Genomic DNA, 22015 nt, shown 5'->3' with positions numbered 1-22015 from the left:
CATATACAAACACCTCATATAATATTTATATATACAATAGATACATTTTATACTATTTTAATGACACATTCATAAAACAATTACATAACACATATTTCCACATACATATATTTATCAAAAACTTTTAAACTTTGAACATAATATAAACATATATGCAAACTACAAACATATGTAACTTGAATTGCGCGAACAAAAAATTTAAAAATAACATGAAAAAATCTAAAAAGATTCATATATATATTCATATATATGAATATATATATATATATAAACATATATCTCGTAATAAAATATTAAATTAGAATTATATTTAATTTGAATCAAATACTTATTGAATAAAGAGCAAAAAACAGATAGAAGAACTGCAATCCTTATAACAAAATTTAACGTTTAGCAACAATAAAATATCAGTGTTGGCTCGAAATTTTAATTTATTTTTCTAAATTTTTTAAAACAGTACGAAAAAAAGGTAATAGCATAACAGAAATGTTAATAAAATAATAATCAAAATAATAAAGTAAGCAAGGTATGAAATGATAGGATTTATAATATATTTGAATTATATTAATTTAGGACTTAATAAATAAAATAAAGATAATAAGAAAATAAGAATATAATAAAAAATAAGAATAAAACAAAATAAATTTAAAAGTAGTAATAAATATTTTTATGATAAAGTTTTAATAACTTTTTTAGCACAAAAAAGTACTGTAACTGTATTGAAGATATGCGATACTGCTTTAGCAGAACGATATCTCTTCATACAACTTTTCATGCATTCCTGACTATTTCTTTTCATTCCAGACAAACTTTTTACTAAATTTCTCAAATAAAAACTTTTTTATTTAAATTTTGCTTTCACTATTTCAGTTTAAGCATGCGCTTTAAAGCAAAGATTTTTGTTTTTCCGTTATATGTTGATATTTGATCAAGATCGGGTACGATATCGTATCCGATTTTGATCAAATATTAAATAATACGTACTTTTGATAAATAAGTGGTATTGAACTCGAATTCGAAACTTAAATCTAAATGCGTATTTTTCTGGTATCAACGGCGGTATGTTATACGTGATCAATACTCCGAGTATTTACAATACTAGATATGCCGACTGGGTATTAATCCGATGTCGAGCCGACGGCGTTTTATCGGTTGGAATGTTATAATATTTCAATTCTACAAAATGGGCTGGACACTTGCTAAATCTCGGCTAACAGATAAACAAGATTTATAATGGTATAAATATTGGCTAACGGTCTAAAACATGCCTTATTGTCCAAATGTTGGCTAGCTGAGTTGTTAATGATATGATTTTAGAATTTTGTTGGTCCGCTAATTATAATTTACGACAGTATGTTTGTTAGCCGACAATGGTACAACCTCAGTTTAGTATTGGTAAACAAAGATGATGAGCATCGGCTGGCCAATAGATAATTATACTGCAGGCCAATCGATACAAAAGAAGCCCTATTTGATTAGAAAATATTTTTTTTTATATTTGATAAAAGATAAAATTCAGATTAAGTCGGTCAATAATTAACAAAATAATAATTATCGGTTTACTCGATTTAATTTACTCAATTATTTCAATCAATAATTGATATTTTTTGTTTACTTGCTTTTTAAATTCACTTAAAAAAATTTTTTTAATTTCTTAAAAAACAACAACAAAAAAAACAAACATTTATACAAGAGTTGCTAAGCAGATATTCCCGAAAAAAAAAAGTTCTTTAAAAAGGATATTGATAACCAGGAATTAATTTTTTTCGTACCGAATTAAACTAAGCATTTAAAATTGTCGATGTTCATTTTGCATGTGCTCATTCCGAAATAAAGGGTGTCGCAAGTTGAATTTCAAAATAAAGCTTTTTTGCTACATACAAAAATAGCACATGTGAAAAAAAAGTTTTTGCTGAACGACGTTTTAAAATCCATTAAGATTTGTTCGTTAAATGGATAGAATTGTAAAAATTAAACATCTTTATGTATCAAAATATTTGTAATAATGTGTTATCTTCACATAATATTAACAATTTCAAATTTTACTTTTTGAAATGTCGAAATGAATCCTTTTGCGACAGTAACTTGCAAAACAGTCGGAAAAAAACTTATGAAACTCGTCATAATTGATGCATTTAATTATGTTTTATGAACTAAAAATGTTTAATTAACTATGCTAAGTGCTATTTGTTTACTGATATTCATAAACATATTTACATAAATAAAATAACAGTATTCATACTATATACTTCTAATGTGTCATTCAACGAACAAGAATTAAATAATGTAAATAACATGAATAGCACTAACATTTCCTCTTTTAGAAAAAAAGTAAATTTAAAGCAACTAAATCATATGATCGTGTAGATACGCCTATAATGAGTAATTTGTAAACAATGCAAAAAAAAAAATCTCCTGAAGAAAATAGAAAGTAAAAATAAAAATAAAATGGCCTTGTAGCAAACAAATAACTTGGCATATAAACTCTGTCCATAAAATATCTGCACTATTATTTATATTTGTTATATATATATATATATATATATATATATATATATATATATATATATATATATATATATATATATATATATATATATATATATATAAATTATGTTAGTGTATTCTACAAACAGAGTGCTCAATATTCTAAAAGAACAGAGCAATAATAAATTTATATATATACACTGAGGCATATTTGTTTAGACGCATCAAATTTTTTCTCTTTATCTTAATTTTTTTCTATGTATTGTCAACTGATATGCATGCAAGTTATTATCAAAATAATTGTTGTGTTGTGGGCTAATAAAAACCACAATAAAATTTTTTCTATGTATCTTTATTAACATGAGAGTATGTTTGATATACAAAAGCACATTTTTTAATTGGAATATATCTATAGACGCAATCAGGTTAATAACGATAATTATTGATTTTTAATCACTTTTACACAAATAAATTGATAAATTTTAGTGTAATTTGATCTTTTGCTATGCCAGTATCATTTTTATTGCATTTTACGAAATGCCTAAAGGAAAGTATTTGACAGATGCCGAAAAAATACAAATTAATTTATATCGTGGCTCAGAAATCTCACAAGCACTTTCTATACGAGAAATAGCATGAAAAATTGGAAGATCTGACCATGTCGTACGAAACTACATTGCAAAAGGTGACAATTATGGTGTAAAAAAAGCAACAAACGGCAACAAAGTTTTAACAAATCGGCAAATTAATCAAATTCGCTTCGAAGCTACCAAAAATAAATTTAATGCAACACAAATAAAGGATAAATTATTATTGCCTGTCACCAATAAACATGTTGCACATATTCTACGTACAACACCAAATGTAAATTGGAAGAAACTACACCAAAAACTAATGTTAAAAAAACACCATAAAATTGCTAGATTACAGTTTGCTAAAAACCATATGCATTGGACTCATGAGTGACAAAACGTAATATTTTCAGATGAAAAAAAGTTCAATTTAGATGGTCCGGACTCTTACAGTTGTTATTGGCATGATCTAAGAGGAATAAATGACCCACAAACAAAACGAAATTATGGAGGAGCAAGTTTAATGATTTGGGGTGGATTTTCTTATTCAGGAAAATTGACTCTGTGTTGTGGTTTACCTAAAAAGAACTCAATAAAGTATACAGAAATGTTAAATGATGTTCTCATAACTTATATGGATGAAAACATGGACGATAATGCCATATTTCAGCAAGATAATGCTGCAATTCACACATCTAGGCATTCTATGAAATGGTTTAAAAACCACAACATCCCGGTTCTCGAATGGCCAGCTTGTAGCCCGGACTTAAATCCAATCGAGAAAGTGTGGGGAATGCTATCAAGAAAAGTTTATGACGCTAAAGCAGCCGGACACCAATTTAAAACTGTTACTGAGTTAAAGTGTAAAATCCTTGAAGCATGGTCCGAGTTGGATCATACTACACTTCAACGACTAGTGGAGTTAATGAAAGGCAGAATTTTTGAGGTGATCGAATGTAATGGAGGACATACGCATTACTAATTTCCATCTTTTAATGTCAAAAATATGACTGCGTCTATAGATATATTCCAATTAAAAAATGTACTTTTGTATATCAAACATACTCTCATGTTAATAAAGACACATAGAAAAATTTTTTTTGTGATTTTTATTTGCCCACAACACAACAATTATTTTGATAATAACTTGCATGCATATCAGTTGACAATACATAGAAAAAAATCAAGATAAAAAGAAAAAAATTGATGCGTCTAAACGAATATGCCTCAGTGTATATATATATATTTTCTTTTGCACAATTATTTTGCGCATTTTTAACTCTTTTTAAAAAGTGCAAATACACTGTGTAAATACCTGTTTTCCATCTATATACTAACTCATATTGAAAATTTTAGTTTACTAGGATCATTGGAGCAGGTAAATATTTTTTTTTAATAGTTTAAATATTCATCATTTTTTTCCAAAATGCTAAAAAGTGTATGTAAAAAAGCATATGTTAGTATAATTACTGTTTTATACTATTAGTATTATTGACTTCGATCTGAGATAATTAACAAAAGAGTTTAACAAATAAAACATGTTTACATTTACAGCAATATAATAAACAACAATATCTATTTCAAATTAAAAAATTTTTTCTGACAAACATTCTTTGAAATCTGTTTTCGATTTTGTCGAACAACTATCATTTGTGACACTGAGGTGTTTCATAAAAAGGATAAATTTCGTGTACGAGGGGATTGACTCTTAACCTTAGAGTCAATCCCCTCTAAGCCTTATAGTTGGCATTCTTCCAACCCAATTTTTGTTTCCTTTACTAAGTTCGAAATGACAAAAATAAACCAGCTTTCACAGGTAACAAGTTCACAAAGTTTAGCATTTTTATCTACTAAAACAGGAAGTGGTTTCTCTTTATTTTTTTCATTAATGTCAGGAACCTCGTGCTCCAACAAGGCCTTCAAAATGTCAGACTTTATTTGAATTTCAAGGAATCATTAAGAGCCATGACTACTGCTTTAGGCGAAATACTTTTAAATACATACTACTTTGAATGATTTGAGGTCTTTCAATAGTGAATGTTGAGCAAGACTGGATTTTAAAAACCTGGTACATAAGATATAACAATCATTAGACAAACTCTAGAGACTAGAACCTGATGATCTTGATTTGATTATTTTATAACTGGCGATGTCAATTCCAAAGCCATGTGATATAATGCCTCTGCCATGAATCTAGCTTCATGACAGGCACCTGGTTGATAAATCCTAAAGTTTTTTAACTTGTTAGACTGAATATTAAGATCATCAAACTTTTTAAAACTAGAAGAGACACCACAAGTAGATAAAAAAGAGACAAAATTTTTCTATTGCTTCATAAAGTTGGAGTAAAGGGCCTTTCGTGGACCCTTGGTATTATCTCCAGTTATTGATTTGTAAATATGTTTAAAATGCATTTCATGTATGTGGTGCCGACACAATAGCATAATAGTTTCTGAAATGCTCTTGTCAATATTATTTTTGCATTCTCTTTCCTACCAGTATTAGTTACTGTAGTATCAACACACACAGCAAATATTTGGTCTGAAGCTTCAAAATATTCTAACAAGCTTTGAATTACTAAAGCCTGATCAGATGCTTTACCGGTATCACTTGCAACAATTCCTAAAAGAAGATCGTCCTTGTGTTGAAATTCAGGAGTAGTATTAGACAGCAGTTCTATCTCTTGTAACTGTTTGTTGGATTTCCTTATACAAATGTGCAACTAGTTTGCTATCAAACTGAAGGACAAGATTTTCTCCTCCCATTTCCTCGATATAATTTTGTTTAATTTCATTTCCGTGATTTTAAACAACCTCATAACGCTTCTATCTGACTGTTTCTCTATTTATCTTAACTTTTTTCATATTTACTCCAAGACAGTTCGTAATACTAGCTATAAACATCGTTTGATCTTGATAGCTTAAGCCGGTCTTTACACTGAGAGGAGTAGCTGCAATTAGGCTCGAGTAATTTCTTTATTGACAAGGATTGAATCGGATCGAAGCATGAGTGGTATGTCGTTAATTTTATTGTTATTTTTTTTTGCGTTGTTTAATGTTTTTTGTTGATATTTATTCAGATCAGAACTATAATTAGTATTACCTATCATCAATGCCAGATTTGAAAGATCTACAATAATATTAACAAAAAATTTAAATGAAAAATTTCACTCAAAGTTTATTCTGTAAAGTAATATGCAATACACAGGCAAAATATAGAATTTTGATTTTTCATGGTAAAAAGTACCTTATTCAGATATCGATTTTTTCTCACTTATATTAATAATTTTCATTAGCATTTTTAATTGAAGGTCTAATTGAAGAATCTAAGTAATGGTAGTCTCATCATTATGATATGGGGCATCTCCATTTGCCTCTTTTGACATTTTTTTCTTATGATCTGTATATCTACGGTATCTCTGTTGCCGACGTTAAACCTTTCCCAGCAAGCAAACGACGTCATGTCAACGTCTTAGGGTGGTTGAAATGTTAACGTCAGAAGTTTCAACGTCTATTTCACGTTGATTTGTAGTTGATAAATTAACGTTGAAGAAAAAGTCGTTGATTCAACGTCTTATCGAGGTGGAAACCTCAACGTCAGAATTTTCAACGTTTATTCCACGTTGATTTATTGTTAATAAACTAATGTTGATTTAATCAACGTTAAATCAATACGTCTTTTTACTTTCGTTTTGATATCGAGACAAATAAGACTTCTTATTAAAATAAAGATGGCTAATCACTCGCAGAAATGTGCTATTTTTAATTGTATTTTATTTAAAAGTGGTAGTATTTACAACATTACATATATGTTTTTCATTTATGGGTCATAATTAAAGATTTTTTAGTTTATAATTTTCGTTTTTTATTCTCCTGGTTGGAAGTAAAAATGCTTCAATTTTAATATTATTAATGATTATTGAAAAGAATTCTCTTTTTCTTACGAAACATTGTTTTACACAGCTTCAATTACAAAAATACATTTTTTTATTTTTTTGTAACTAATTAGTTACAAAAATAAACTGGGTGTTATTTTAAGGTTTTCTTTTAAGTTCCATTTGTATTTGGAAAGGGTGGTTGAATTTTGTAGTTTTCTGTTTACAAATGATTGTTTGTGGTTTGCCTATCTCTTTTTCCATTCTCTTTCTAATAGTCCAATATATACTTTTGTTTGGGGCTGACACTATACATTTGTAAATTACATTTAAGACTCTGCTTACAACATTAAATTATAAAAAATTATGTAGTTATTTTTATTTAATCTCTTATACAAACTTATATTAATAATATAAGTTTGTATTTATATTAATAAACTTATATTAATAATATAAAATAAACTTATATTAATAATATAAGTTTGCTATATAAGTTATATAGCTCTGAAATCATTCATCGAGCACTGTTGAATATATGAACGTAAAATTTTTACTTATATTATATAAGTAAAAATTTTACGTTTATATATTAAACAGTGCTCGATGAATGATTTCAGAGCTATATAACTTATATAGCAAACTCATATTATTAATATAAGTTTATATATAATATATATATATAATATATATATATATATATATATATATATATACATATATATATATATATATATATATATATATATATATATATATATATATATATATGTGACAATTTTATAAAAAAATTTTAATATTTAGTAGAACAATAACAATATTATTCCCAATATTTCAAAAACGCTATATAAAATATATTCCTGGCTAACCTGATAATATATTTATTTATAGAAATAAAAGTATTCAGTTGATATGTCATCACAGAATATGTAATGGAGAAAAATGAATAAAATAGTAATTGATTTATTTACAGAGACAGATAATACAACAAAAAAAAATAAACAATAAATATTTATTTCAGATTATAGAGTTATTTCAGAAGAATCAATTGAGGAAAAACTTAAAGGTGTTGAAGAAACAGATTTTGACTCAGATTCCAATCTTGACTCGGGTAGTTCTGATTCTTGTGTCTTGAATCATGGAAATGTATAGATATAAATGTTTCCATGATTCAAGACACAAGAATCAGAATCAGACATAAATGACATAAAAAAAACAGTAAATGGAAATCTTCGTAAAAAATAAGCGGAATGGGTTGTTGTGAACCAAACTTCTTATTCTGCATCGAATCAACTTCTTTTTATTTTGAGAAACAATGGCCATGCGGAACTTCCAATTATTGAAAACTCCATGTAACATTCCTCTGCAGAATAAGTGTGGTGGCGATTACATTTATTATGGTTTGGAAACTAATATTTTAAAACATTAAAGTAAATTTCCAGATCTGGAGAAAATTGAATTAGTTGTGAATGTTGATGGGATGCCATTATTTAAAAGTACTTCAGTCGCTTTATGGCCCATACTTTGCTCATTTTCAAGTATTCAACTATTTTGAAAGAGCAAACCTTCTGAAGAGAGCTTTATGTTTGATCTTGTAAATGAAATTTTGTTATCAATTTTATTACAAAATGAAATCAAAACTCCTGACAAACATTATTATGTTGTAAATGCAATGCATTTTTGTGAAGCTGCACCAAGCAGTGAACGCCTTAGAGATGAATAATAAGTTAAAAAGAGTTTAGCAGAGTGAGATAAAAGTACAAAAGAACAGATGTCTAGTGGAAAAAAAGAGCCTCAAAGTAGAAAAATACTAAAAAAATGATAAGTAAAATGTTGTAAAAACAAAAAATAACAATAAACAATTGTCGAGATATGTAAGAGTCATTTTCTGTTGTTCTCCTAAGTTTTTGTTAGTGTCCAGCATAAGTGTGAGTGTAGACAGTATCAGTGATGGGGTAGAGTTATTCGTTTTATAAGTAGTTATTATGTGGTCTGTATTATTAGGGTGGTAAACATACATTATTGATATAAGTGTGTCATAGACGTCTCGAGTACCATATGGGTTTGCGCCTTATGGTACAGTATGAACACAAGAAGACCTCCAGCTTTTGCCTAAAACCAACATCCCAAAAGAAGTTCCACTCTGGGTCTACACCAGGGTATTTTGTTAAGGTATCCCATTCTGTTATCCCAAAAGGACTATTCTTGGAGTATCCTGTCAGGGCAATTGCCACAGACTTTTGAATTGACACTGGGACCAGAGGACACTTAGTGGGGCTCAGTACAACTTGCATACAATTGTAAGTCACTTTTTTGACATAAGTGTCGATAAGTGCAGTGCTTTGTTGCAGTTTAACGAGGGTCAATGAGAGTTGTGAACTGTTTTGAGTCTTATAGATGTGTATGTAATGTAGACAGTCAATGCAGTGTTCTTGTGTGTGTCTACTGTATTATAATGTCTTGATGGTATGAGTTGTTAGTATAAAATTGGTTGAAAGTCATTAAAACTAGTGTAACGTAAGCTAGACTTGAATACTAGAAGTCCGATAACATGTATTTTAAAAATAACAAACTATTGCAACTTGATAATCTGGAAAATTTAAATAGAATTACACCAATATAGTAACAATAACTTGTATATTTAGTTAACAAACTAATAATCTGTATAAATATTTCACAACTCATATTCTAAAATTATATGGAATTTTGTATTTTGAATAAGTTATAAGATTAGCTGTGAATAGATCATGTGACTGTAATGTTACCAGGAGTATCTGAAGTGGAGTAAAATTATTTGTTTTCTAAAACAGTTAGCAGGTAACCTCTAGTCAGTTGAACAGACTGTCTGTATAGCATGGCTGACTTTGTGTCATATACAGTGAATATTTAATAATAAAAGATAATGGTAGGTTTCTTTACTATATCATTTGTGAGTTTTAGCTGTCCTTTAACTTGCTGTTGTTTTGTATGCAACATTCATTCAAGTAAATCATTTAATATAGTATATATATTATATATAATATAGTATATATTATATATGATATAGTATATATTATGTATATATATGTAATATATACTATAATATATGTATTATATAGATGTAATATATACTATATGTATATATATATATATATATATATATATATATATATATATATATATATATATAAAATATTTATATGTTTATATATATATACATATATATTTATATTTATATATATATATAAAATATATATATATACTATATTTTATGTATATATATATATACTATATTTTATGTATATATATATAATATATATATATATATATATATATATATATATATAATATATATATATATATAATATATATATATATATATATATATATATATATATATATATATATATATATATATATATATATATATATATATATATATATATATATATATATATATATATATATATGTTAGTTATATTTATAAAGTACTTTCTGTTTTCAAACTCAGGATTTCAACATATAGTATTACGGAGGTTGGTCCAAATAACTTTGCAAATAAGCGAAATATCTAAAAAGTTACACACAATTAATGGAACCAGAATGGTTAAATGTTTACAAAACAGTAATTGGTAGCTATAATTTTAATTTTAAGTGTTGAAAATTGGAAAAGATGTTGATCTATATATTTTTATATATTTACATTTCTTTTTAATGGCTGCCTGTTAAAAATAAATGAATTTAGTTGAATTCACAAAAAATAGATATAAAAACTCAAAAAATAAAATATATTAGTTTACATTAAAATTGTAAACTTCATGTATTCTTATGAAATAATGTAAATTGAAGATATTCTTTCCTCCTTTCTATACAATTTTATTCACTTGACCAAATTTGAATGTTTTTGCATTTATTTTTTAGAATCGATTAAGCGCTTTGAGCCTAAGGCAACAGACAAAGAAACTAGATTATTTATAGCCTCTTGCCTAAAGTATGCACCTTATCGTTTGAATGGAGGTAAACGGAAATCTGACAACCACGAAATAGACGATGAAGACACGAAAGTGATAAAGAAAAAAATCAAGATGAATTCGTAGTAGACGATAACGTTGAGTCAAGTGAAAGCGGAAGTAGTTTCGAAAAAGAAAAAGAAATTATCTCCTTTGTAAAAAACTTTAACATATACATTTTAGAAAACTTTTTATAGTGTTATGTTTCAACGTTGTTTTTTTGACGTTGAATCGATGTAGATATTAGAACGTCAATTTCTTGTTTTCAAATCAACGCTTAAATCAATGTTTATAAATCAACATCAGTTCAATGTTAATTTATTGACGTTGAATCAATGTTGATATTTTAACGTCGATTTCTTGTTTCCAAATCAACGTTTGTAAATCAACGTCAGTACAACGTTAATTTAATGACGTTGAATCAATGTTGATATTTCAACGTCGATATTTTGTTTCTATTTCAACGCTAAAATCAACGTCAATAAATCAACGCGTTATCGACGTTGAATCAACGTTGAAATGCTTGCTGGGTTGCTTCAAGTTCTTTATCTCTATGCTCGCTTATAAACTGTTTTCTAACATTTTTCTAATCTTCCAAAAATGCTAAATCTTCCTCTTTACTCTCTTTCTTTCTTATACACTTATAGAAGACCATTAGTATTGAAAAAAGATTTATAAAACCACTCCAAGTGCTTACTGTAGAAATTAAAAAAACGATTTAATTAAATGTTCTAAGCTTTTCTTAACTTAAATATTTCCGCTGCATCTAAATGAAAACACTTTTAACGAATCTAATAGCTGTTGTTTTTCATCATCAAGACATCTGCAATCTTTTAAAAAAAAAAACTATTAGCTTTGTATTAGGAAATGGGTGGTAACTGATCAACTAGTAGTTTATTAACAAACCACTGTTCATTGTTGGTTGTTGATTGTTGATCACTTGATCACAATTCCAAACAGTAGGAAATAAAAAAAAAACATATATATTGATGTGTTTTTAAAGCATCGATAATTTGGGTACTAATTGTTTTTTTTTTCTTTTTGGGCTAACAGCTATTTTTAAATTATTTTTGAATAAACTTTTTCTTATTTAAAATATCGACTTAAACATATCAACTTTGAGAGCGATAATCTTGATTACCTTTCTTAAAAAACTTAAACAAATTTAAACCAACCATTTTTTTCTGATAAAAAAACAACTAATCGAATTGTTACTCTTTACAAAAGAATCTTTTGCTTAGTTTAGTTTTTAAAAATTATAAAAAAATAAATACTATAATATGAAAAACAATTTCTTATCATAAATGGGGAAAAGCAAATCGCTAAAAAAAAAAAATCGAACTATAATGTTAATTTAAACCCACGACAACCGCTTTATTTTCTCAGAAGTCCGATTTCTGTTTTTCCTCAACATCAACTTCCAACAAATGGAACATTTCTACAATGTTATCAGTATGTTATTACAGAAAAAGTAAAAGGTTCAAGCCTACTCATGAAAATTTTTCATGCAAAACAAAGAGTGGGAGAAGGATTATAGTTTGCCTTGACAAAGATTTCTGTTATGAAAATATGAAGGTATGCTGCCAAAGGCAGCATATCTTCATATTTTCATAACAGAAATCTTTTAATATTGGTAATATATGGAAATATGCTGTCTCTGAAAACTATATAATTTCTGAAGTACAAATGGTGCAAAAATTTATTAAACTAAATAAATTGTACATTTCAATACGAAATAAAAGTTATTTAGCCTGGAACACAATTACCAAAAAAAACACGAGAACAGTTTGAAAAATTTCTTGAAAATTTGTTTGATATTTCTCAAAAAAATAGACAAGAAAAAATAAAATCAGATACAGATATGCCAAGATCAAATGCTGCAGTGATAGAAGATTTGGCTTTTCTTCAAGATCAAAGAACATTGAGGAGAGGTGTAATGAGTGAAAAGTATGAGATTGATATGAAACAAAGAGTTGAAATGAGAATTAAAAGGTATAAAAGAATGAGATCTTATGAAGAAAAATGCAGAGTTAGTGAAAGTTTTAAATTGGATTGCAAAATTGATTTAGAAATGGATTAAGTGATCTCTCATGACTTAGATGAATCAGGTAAATTATATCTTAATCTTTGATTTAAAAATTTTTAAATAATTATTTTATTAATAGTTTAATTTAAACTTATATTCACTTTATTAAGTCATTAAAACTTTTCGTTACTTAGGTTTCGTTCACTTTATTAAGTCATTAAAACTTTTCGTTACTTAGGTTCTGCGGCTTACCAGTCTTCAGTCGCAAGTGATAGTGATTTCGATTTTCCAGAAAGCGATAAAAATCAGCTTCCAAGACACAAAAAAGTAAAGCGTCAAAAAACCTCTAAGTCCGGCTGTTCAGAAATAACAACAGAGTTTGACAGATACAAGCTTCTATTAGCGATAACACTTGTTAGTGTTAGATGCGGAATTAGCATTCGCTCACAAACAATGATTCTAGAAGCTGCTAGAAGAAGCTAGAAGTAGATTCAAGTATATCGAAGATTTAGGTAAATTTTTTTTACATCAAAATATTTATAATTAAATAAAAAATAATGATTATAAAGAGAAAAAAAAATCTTTTTTAATTTAGGAGCCATCATCAGATCAAGCCATTATGAAGAAATGTTGGGAAAGAATGTGATTTTGCACTAACAGTAAGTTGGTAAAAGAAATGGAAGAAAAGTTAAAAACTACAGTTAAAAAGGAAAGGGTTGCGATATTTGTTACCAGTCCTAAATTTAATATAAAAGATGATCGCTTACTTGGAAATATAGCTATGGAGAGCACTAAAGGAAAAGATCGAGCTATTGTTATTAAAAATTTTTTAGAGTATTTTGAAATAGCTGATAATATAATTGGAGTCTGTACTGATACTACGTAAAGTAATACAGGTAGACTAAACGGAACAATAATAACAATTAATAGAATTCTTAATAAGTGTTTGTTTTGGTGCTAATGCAATATAAAGTTAAACCTAAGGGTCCAATCAAATCTATGTACTTAGCTTTCCAAAGACACTGGGAAACTTCTCATGAATCTGTAAATTTAAGAACTCTAGAACTGAAAAAGTTTGATTGGAACAAGCTTGAAATAGGTAGCTAGCTTTACATGTTGGCGCTAGCAGCTAAAGATTGCGCCAAGTTTTTGTTGGAGAATAAAATTTTTCTTAGAAATGACTATAATTACCTTGTAAAATTTGGTTTTTTACCTTGACATCAAATCTAATAAGCTTACAGAATTTAAAATTCATCAACCTAGACCATGTCACGAAGCAATATATATGGCTGATGCTTTGTATATTCTTACACTAGAAATGAAGTCCGCTATTATAACCTCTTTAACCTGATAAAAATAAAAAGGATATTGAAACGTGTGTCTTTATTGTTGCTGTTTGTTATGCTCCATGGTACCTCAAGCTAATTTTGGCAATTCTTTAATTAAACGTTTTCATAAACATTCGTGGTATCTTTCTCCATCAGTAGTTGTGTTTTCACTAGTTGACTCTTACTTGGAAATGTTTGTCTAGTATCAGATTTTGAAGTCATTAATTTCTTTTCCAGTTCTAGAGCCTGAAAAAATAAATATGGAAAAACCTAATCCCGTATTGATCTTACCAAACAGCAAGCTTTCAGAGCTTGCTACTGCTGATAGCTGGCTCATATTTATACGCCTAGGAATTGTAAATCAACCCAGCTAACACAAAACGTTCAACGAACGTTTTATGAACGTTCATAAAACGTATTTGAAAGTTTTGTGTTAGCTGGAAAGTCAAAAATTGGGTTCATTCTTATCGCAACTTCTCTAAAACTTAATCATATATTGTTTTTGAAAATTTTTTTAAAGGACTAACTATAGACTGCACTGAAAGAAACATCGAAATAAAAAATGACTTTTTTAAATATTCTCAAAAGGAAGAACAGCGTCAAACTATACTACTGATAACGAGAGAGGAGAGAAAAAAGTAACAAAGAAAGTAACTTATTTAAGCACTTAAATTTTCATAAGTTCGTTTACTTAAGTAAACGAACTTATGAAAATTTAAAGCTTTCTATATGTTAATATATAATAAGATATATTTGTGAATAAAAGAATTATACTGTCAGTTAATGATAATAATAAGATATAATTATGAATAAAAGAATTATGCTCTTGGTTATTTTATTTTGATCTTTTCTTGCTAAAAAAAGGAACATTTAGGAAATTTACAGTAAGCACTTAAAATGATATGAATGCAATTTTTTAGTATGTATTTATCTTCTATCTTTATATAGACAAGGAATTTTGGGTGTACAAGAAAAGTTTAGAAAAAAAAGGTTTTTCTACATATTTTTGGGACACCCTAATGTATACATATGTATGTGAGTACATGTACGCGCGCGTGTGTATCTATGTGCAAATATGTGTGTATCTATGCATGTGGGTAAGTAAGCCCTACAAGCATTTATTTTTAAAAGTTACGTTCTAAATGCCTTTTAAACGTCTTTTAAATGTTCTTTACGGAAGAATGTTTAGAAAATGTTTAAAAGACATTTAAAATACATTTAGAAAGTAACTTTTAAAAGCAAATGCCCGCTGGGTGTATATATATCTTTATATTTATGTTTGTGTTTGCATGTTATCATATTAGACTTGCTCATTTTTTTAATGCTTATTTGTTTTTTTTTATTTTATCTTTAATTTTTATCATTTTTGTTATAGTATAATTTCTTTTAATTTTAAATATTTATCGTAATCACAATTATAATTATTTATAACTTTACTATTATTATTCCTATTTTTTTATTTTTAAATTAAAAAACTGTTTCAAGTCATTGTTAGCTCTTATGTTTAATGTCATTGTTAGCTCTTATGTTTAATGTCATTGTTAGCTCTTATGTTTAATGTCATTGTTAGCTCTTATGTTTAATGTCATTGTTAGCTCTTATGTTTAATGTCAATGTTAGCTCTTATGTTTAATGTCATTGTTAGCTCTTATGTTTAATGTCATTGTTAGCTCTTATGTTTAATGTCATTGTTAGCTCTTATGTTTAATGTCATTGTTAGCTCTTATGTTTAATGTCATTGTTAGCTCTTATGTTTAATGTCATTGTTAGCTCTTATGTTTAATGTCAATGTTAGCTCTTATGTTTAATGTCATTGTTAGCTCTTATGTTTAATGTCATTGTTAGCTCTTATGTTTAATGTCAATGTTAGCTCTTATGTTTAATGTCATTGTTAGCTCTTATGTTTAATGTCATTGTTAGCTCTTATGTTTAATGTCATTGTTAGCTCTTATGTTTTATCAGTCAACTGTTAAATAACTGTTTCAAGTCATTGTTAGCTCTTATGTTTTATCAGTCAACTGTTTGTAACTAACTTATATGTATACATAGCTTTTGTGTTTATAAAAACAAGTGACTTATTATTTTTATTATTATTGTTATTATAATTACTATTATAATTGCTATTGTTGTTGTTATTTTATTATTATTGCGGTTCTTATGTTTACTATAAATGTTATTTTTATTATTATTTTTACTATTCTTATAATTGTTACCAATTATATAGTTTAGCACCACTTCACTCTATCCCCAATCTCATTGTTCTATATAGCTCTCTATCACGGTTTTGATCACGGTTTGATCTCTCTAAAACTATTATCTCATTCTTCTTCATCACCCGAATCCCCCAATCATTGTACCTCTCACAACTACCTTAAAGCTGACTGGGACTCTTTCTGTGATTTTTTGTCTAACGCCAAAGCCCGCTACTCTCATTTCATTAAATCTCGTATTTCATTTCAAAAATTAGGCTCTCCCCTTATTATTGATACTGTTAAAGACTCTCCAGACTACTGGAGAATCTTTAACAGTATCAATAATAAGGGGAGATCTGATTCCACTTTTCTTGCCCGGTTCAGATTTTATCACCTCAACTAAAGACAAATCTGAACTGTTTACTAAGAAGTTTTCATCAGTACCATCTCTTAATTCCACTAGTTGCGTCCTACCTAATATTGCCGACAAACAGGTTGATCCATTGCTTCACATTCGTATTACTCTATCTTCTGTATCTAAAGTGATTTCCTGCTTAGACTCTTCTACAGCTTGTGGTCTGGACAACATACCTGTTATAGTCTTGCAAAAGTGTTCTCCAGAGCTTTCATCTATACTTTCAAAACTATTTAACAAGTGCTTTTTTTGAGTCTTGTTTTCCAACCTGCTGGAAAGCGGCATCTGTTATCTCTATTTTCAAAACTTCTGGATCTGACTTGTTTAACTACAGTCTTATTAGTCTTCTTCCTATCATATCAAATCATTTTTGAGCCTTTAATTAACAAACACTTAATTTCTCATCCTAAATCTAATAACTTACTTTCTGATCATCAATATGGATTTCGATCTTCTCGTTCTACAGCTGATTCGCTAACAGAAATAACCATTAGGTTTTATTGTGCATTAGATAGAGGTAAAGAAGTTAAGATTATCGCTCTTGACCTTTCTAAAGCTTTTCACAAAGTTTTGCATGCTAGTCTTCTCCATAAGTTTTTTTCTTACGGTGTATCTGGCAACATCTTTAGGATTATTGAACCCTTTCTTTCCAATTGTAGGATAAAAATTGTCCTCGATGGACAACACTCTCCTTCATTTCCTGTAACTTCAGGAGTTCTTCAAGGTTGTATCCGTGGCCCTATACTCTTTTTAATTTACATTAAAATCTAAGGTGGCATTGTTTGCTGATGATACTACCATTCACTCTCTAATCACTTGGAGGGGGCATTTGAGCTTGAAAAGTATATCTCACTTCTTCTACAGCATGGGACTCACAGTGGCTAGTGAACTTTAATTTAGATAAAAACCAATTTTTTTAGCCAATCGTTACTGCAATAATTTAGACCTTCAAATATTTATGAATGGTGATGCACTTGACACATTAACTCTTACTTCCAATTATTCCTGGAAACCATATATCAAATCCATTGCAAAGCTAGCATCTGCTAAGGTTGCATCTCTTTATTGTGCTCAAGACTTTCTTACATCGGATTCTATTCTTTATCTCTACAATCTCAAATCCGTCCTTGTATGGAATACTATTGCTATATCTGTGGCGGATCATCCAATGATGCCCTTTCTATTTTAGATAAGGTGCAAAAACGCATTGTAAATATAGTTAGACCTGCTCTTGCAGTCAACCTCCAGTCATTATCATCTCGTCGTAATGTTGCTTTTCTTTCCCTTTATAACAAATGCTATAATGGGCACTGCTCTAAAGAGCTAGCGTCTCTTGTGCCAAATACTAAAATCTACTAAAATTCATTCTTGTGTTACTTGTCTTTCAGTTAAGTCTCACTATTCCTAAGTGCTCCAAAAACTTTCATTCGTCTAGTTTTTTTCCTCGTACATTAGTTCTTTGGAATTAGCTTCCTTCATCTTGCTTTCCTTATCCATATAATTTGCAATCTTTCAAGTCGTCTGTTAATCGTTATTCTTACAAACTTCATCTTTTCTCATCCAGTAACTTTCAACTCTAATAGTGGTTGCTTGCAGCCTTGTTGGAAGCGAAGATGTTGAAATATATGTATATATATATATATATATATATATATATATATATATATATATATATATATATATATATATATATATATATATTTGGTGTTTACTTTAGATTAGTAGAATTATTATTTGTAAATATCCATGAAATTATTTTTCAGAATATATATGGTTGCTTTAACATCATATAATATATATATAATAATAGACACACACACTCACACACGCACACACACACACACACACACACACACACACACACACACACACACACACACACACACACATATATATATATATATACAGTGCAGTTTTTTGAATAGACCAGTTTAATTTAAAGTTAATATTTATTTCTTTTAGTTGCCAAAGCACAGTCTTTTTAGAGTACTTTTTATGTTTAAATGATTGTTTGTGGTTGGCATAACGTTTTTTCTTTTCGCCCTCAGTTAAGCCAGTTTATTGTTTATCAGGGTTATTTTGTTTGGAAACAATGCATTTGTAAATAATATTTTTTGATAAGCATTTGACATTCAAAAGGCAGTCAATTTCTTGCTTTCAATTACAATTTTCCGTATTTTTTTTCTTTAAGAAATTTATTTTTATTAATAATGCAAAATTGTGGCCATTTATAATTCTTTCAATATTTATTGTACAGCAATAGCTTACTTGAATAGTGTTTCTATTAAAATTTTTTTGCTATTTATTAAAGGGAGGGAAATATTTGCCGATTAATTTTAAAAACGCTTTTCCAATATTAGTTAAAACATTTTTCCTGTTCGTTAAATCAAACTATATTTCTATTTCTATTTCGCTTTTTTGCAACTTTTGTTTCAAATTTTAGCTTAAAATTTTTAAATCCGCTTTTTTTTAAGAGCATCTTCAAACAACGTTTAGAAAAGTTAAAATATTTTCATTAAAAGAGTTTTGATTTAGTCTATTGTCAATTGAAATAGGAATTTGTTTTAAGATTTGAGGAGGATGATTTGGTTTTATATTTAATGTACGATAACTTATCATTAGGTGTAAGGCCTATAAGAATTTTCCGAAAGTTTAAATGTGACGTCAAGAAAATTCACAATTTTTAAATTAATGTTTATTTCAATCTTATAAAATATTCAGCGAGATATCTGTCGCTCTAATCAACGGTTATTTTACATTAGGAGTTTTGATTGATCTGTCTAAAGCCTTTGATACAATAAACCATGATATACTGTTAACTAAACTTAAAAACTATGGCATTAGAAACAAAAATTTATTTTGGTTCAAAAACTACCTAACAAAGAGAAAACAATTTATATGCTTTGATTCAAAAGTAACAGGTAAACACTCAGTAACTTTTGGGGTTCCTCAGGGTTCTATTTTATTGTTTCTACTGTACATTAAAGATCTACATCAAATCTTTTAAATTTAATTCTGTTTGCTGATGATTTCAATCTATTTTATTCACACAAAGATATAAAAATACTTTTTAAACACGTTAATGAACAATTAGAAAAAGTTAATGAGTGGTTTTTAAGTAACAAACTTTCTCTGAATACTGACAAAACTAAACTTATACTATTCCATAAATCAAATAAAATTGATAAATTCTCATTGAATTACCAAATCTTTTTATAAACAAAACTATTATTAAAAGGAAATCTTCAGTAAACTTTTTAAGCGTAGAGTTGGATGAAAATTTACGATGGAATTTTTATATAAACAGTCTACAAAAAAAAATTTCAAAAACTATTAGAATGTTATATAGAGCTAAATCATTTCTTAACTTTAAATCACTAAAAGGTTTATACTTTGCTTTTATTCATAGTTACTTAACACACTGTAACATCGCTTGGGCAAGTACTACTCATACAAAACTAAAAAAGCGTTACAGTAAACAAAAATATGCATGTCGAGTTGTGGTGCACTGCTTGATTCTAGGAGTTTTAGGTTGAATTTCAAAAGACATGAGGTTTTTTTTCAGATTCTACTAATATGTATATGTACGAGCTGGAATGTGTCGAAAATAAAATCGAAAGCGTTCCTTCTTAGCCCAAAATTGATATTTTCTGAAATCCAGAAATTAGCGTTTAAAAAACAATATTAATTTTATTATTAAAGCTTACTTTTATTATAAAAATCATAGAAAACCACGTGACATTTCTTTTTTTTTTGTCTTTGAAATGTGGTTAACTTAATATATAATAATAACTTAAATATTTTCACTAATGAAGCTCTTAAAGCAGTTGATGACTTCTTTAGAAATATTGTAAAAAATTTTACAACTTTTTTTACTTTATTTTGTAAAAGTTTTAACTACTTTTTATAACATTTTTAATTAACAAACATTTATTTTTAAAACAATAAAAGTAGATAAATATTACATATTAAATGGCTCAACTTTTAAGGAAAAAAAATTGTAACGAGTTCAGAGATTCAGTTTGTTTTTGTTGCTGTAACAAAACAGACAACTACTCTCTTCGCAGAATGTCATCATTGGTGACACTAGTTCGAGGCTATGTACACGAAGGATTCAGTTTATATATATGATTTAATAGATATAAATGCATTTCCCTTTGGACTTTATTGCCGTTGCAAAAATGCTCTCTATGCCAAAAAGGTTATTATATTTTATAAATATTTTATTATATTTATTAAATATTTTCTAAAATATTTCACTAAAAATACAAACAATATTGTTCACGGAAAGGAAAGCCTGTAAAAATGATAGAAGAAGTTTGGAAAAGTGGAAGAGAGTTACTTATAAAGTTAAGAAGGATTGCTCCAACTGAGGATCAATGCTTATGTCGAATTTGTTGTATGGTATCAGACAAGCGCAGCCACAAGATTTTTAACTTAAGAGATTATACCATTGAGTCAAATGAAAATCTCTGCATTGAAAGATTAAACTAATTCTGAACAGATTGTTTTTAACTAGTTGGAAAGGGCATTAGACACCCATGCACGAGAACATCAGTTGTTCAAAAGCTAAGAATCTTATTCTTTCCAAGGATGAAAAGATGTCAGAGCAAATAACCTCGACTGTTTTAAAGTTTCTAGTTAAGAATGAAAATTCGTTACAATTATCCACTGATAGATTTTTATTTATTTTCTTATTTATTTATAATGACTTTCTGCAATATTTTATTCTAATTTTAGGAGGATCACTCCTACCTGTCGAACTAAAACCAAAGCTCCAAAAAATAAAGTAGTCTACTGGTACAATATTTGATATCAAGAAAAATCATGATCTGCCTCAAAATGTTGTTCGTGATATTCTTAGAGATTTACGAAAAGATCTTGATTGTTTAGGTGTCTAAATATTTTATAACATAATTTAAACGGCAGTACATTAATTTTTTTTTTCAAAAAATCTATAATATTTAATATATCACATTGTTTACAGTATGATATTTCACAATTAGGTGTTGAAATTGCTACGGTTATAAAGCGGTCTCATGCTCAAGATAAGTTTCACAGTTACAAAAAAATTGTTTTTTTAAATGGAAAGGAAGATGAACTTGAAAACTCAGTGTTGAAAGATGTTGCATACA

General features: G+C 27.8%; 1 long non-coding RNA gene across 2 annotated transcripts; it reads left to right on the top strand.

Annotated features, from left to right (window-relative positions):
• The first annotated feature begins 6729 nt into the window (after positions 1-6729).
• On the top strand, positions 6730-11189 carry LOC136088540 (uncharacterized). Of its 2 annotated transcripts, XR_010642249.1 has the most exons (3): positions 6730-6884; positions 10421-10541; positions 10831-11189. It is a non-coding gene; the product is annotated as an uncharacterized LOC136088540 (long non-coding RNA). The 2 variants fall into 2 exon arrangements; XR_010642248.1 differs by lacking the exon at positions 6730-6884 and having other exon boundaries at positions 10383-10541.
• The last annotated feature ends 10826 nt before the right edge of the window (positions 11190-22015 follow it).

This window comes from Hydra vulgaris, chromosome 12 (genome assembly GCF_038396675.1).
Source record: "Hydra vulgaris chromosome 12, alternate assembly HydraT2T_AEP".
NCBI classification, from domain to species: Eukaryota; Metazoa; Cnidaria; class Hydrozoa; order Anthoathecata; family Hydridae; genus Hydra; species Hydra vulgaris.
The sequence above is the reverse complement of the archived record's forward strand: the minus strand, read 5'-3'. Positions and strand labels throughout refer to the sequence as shown.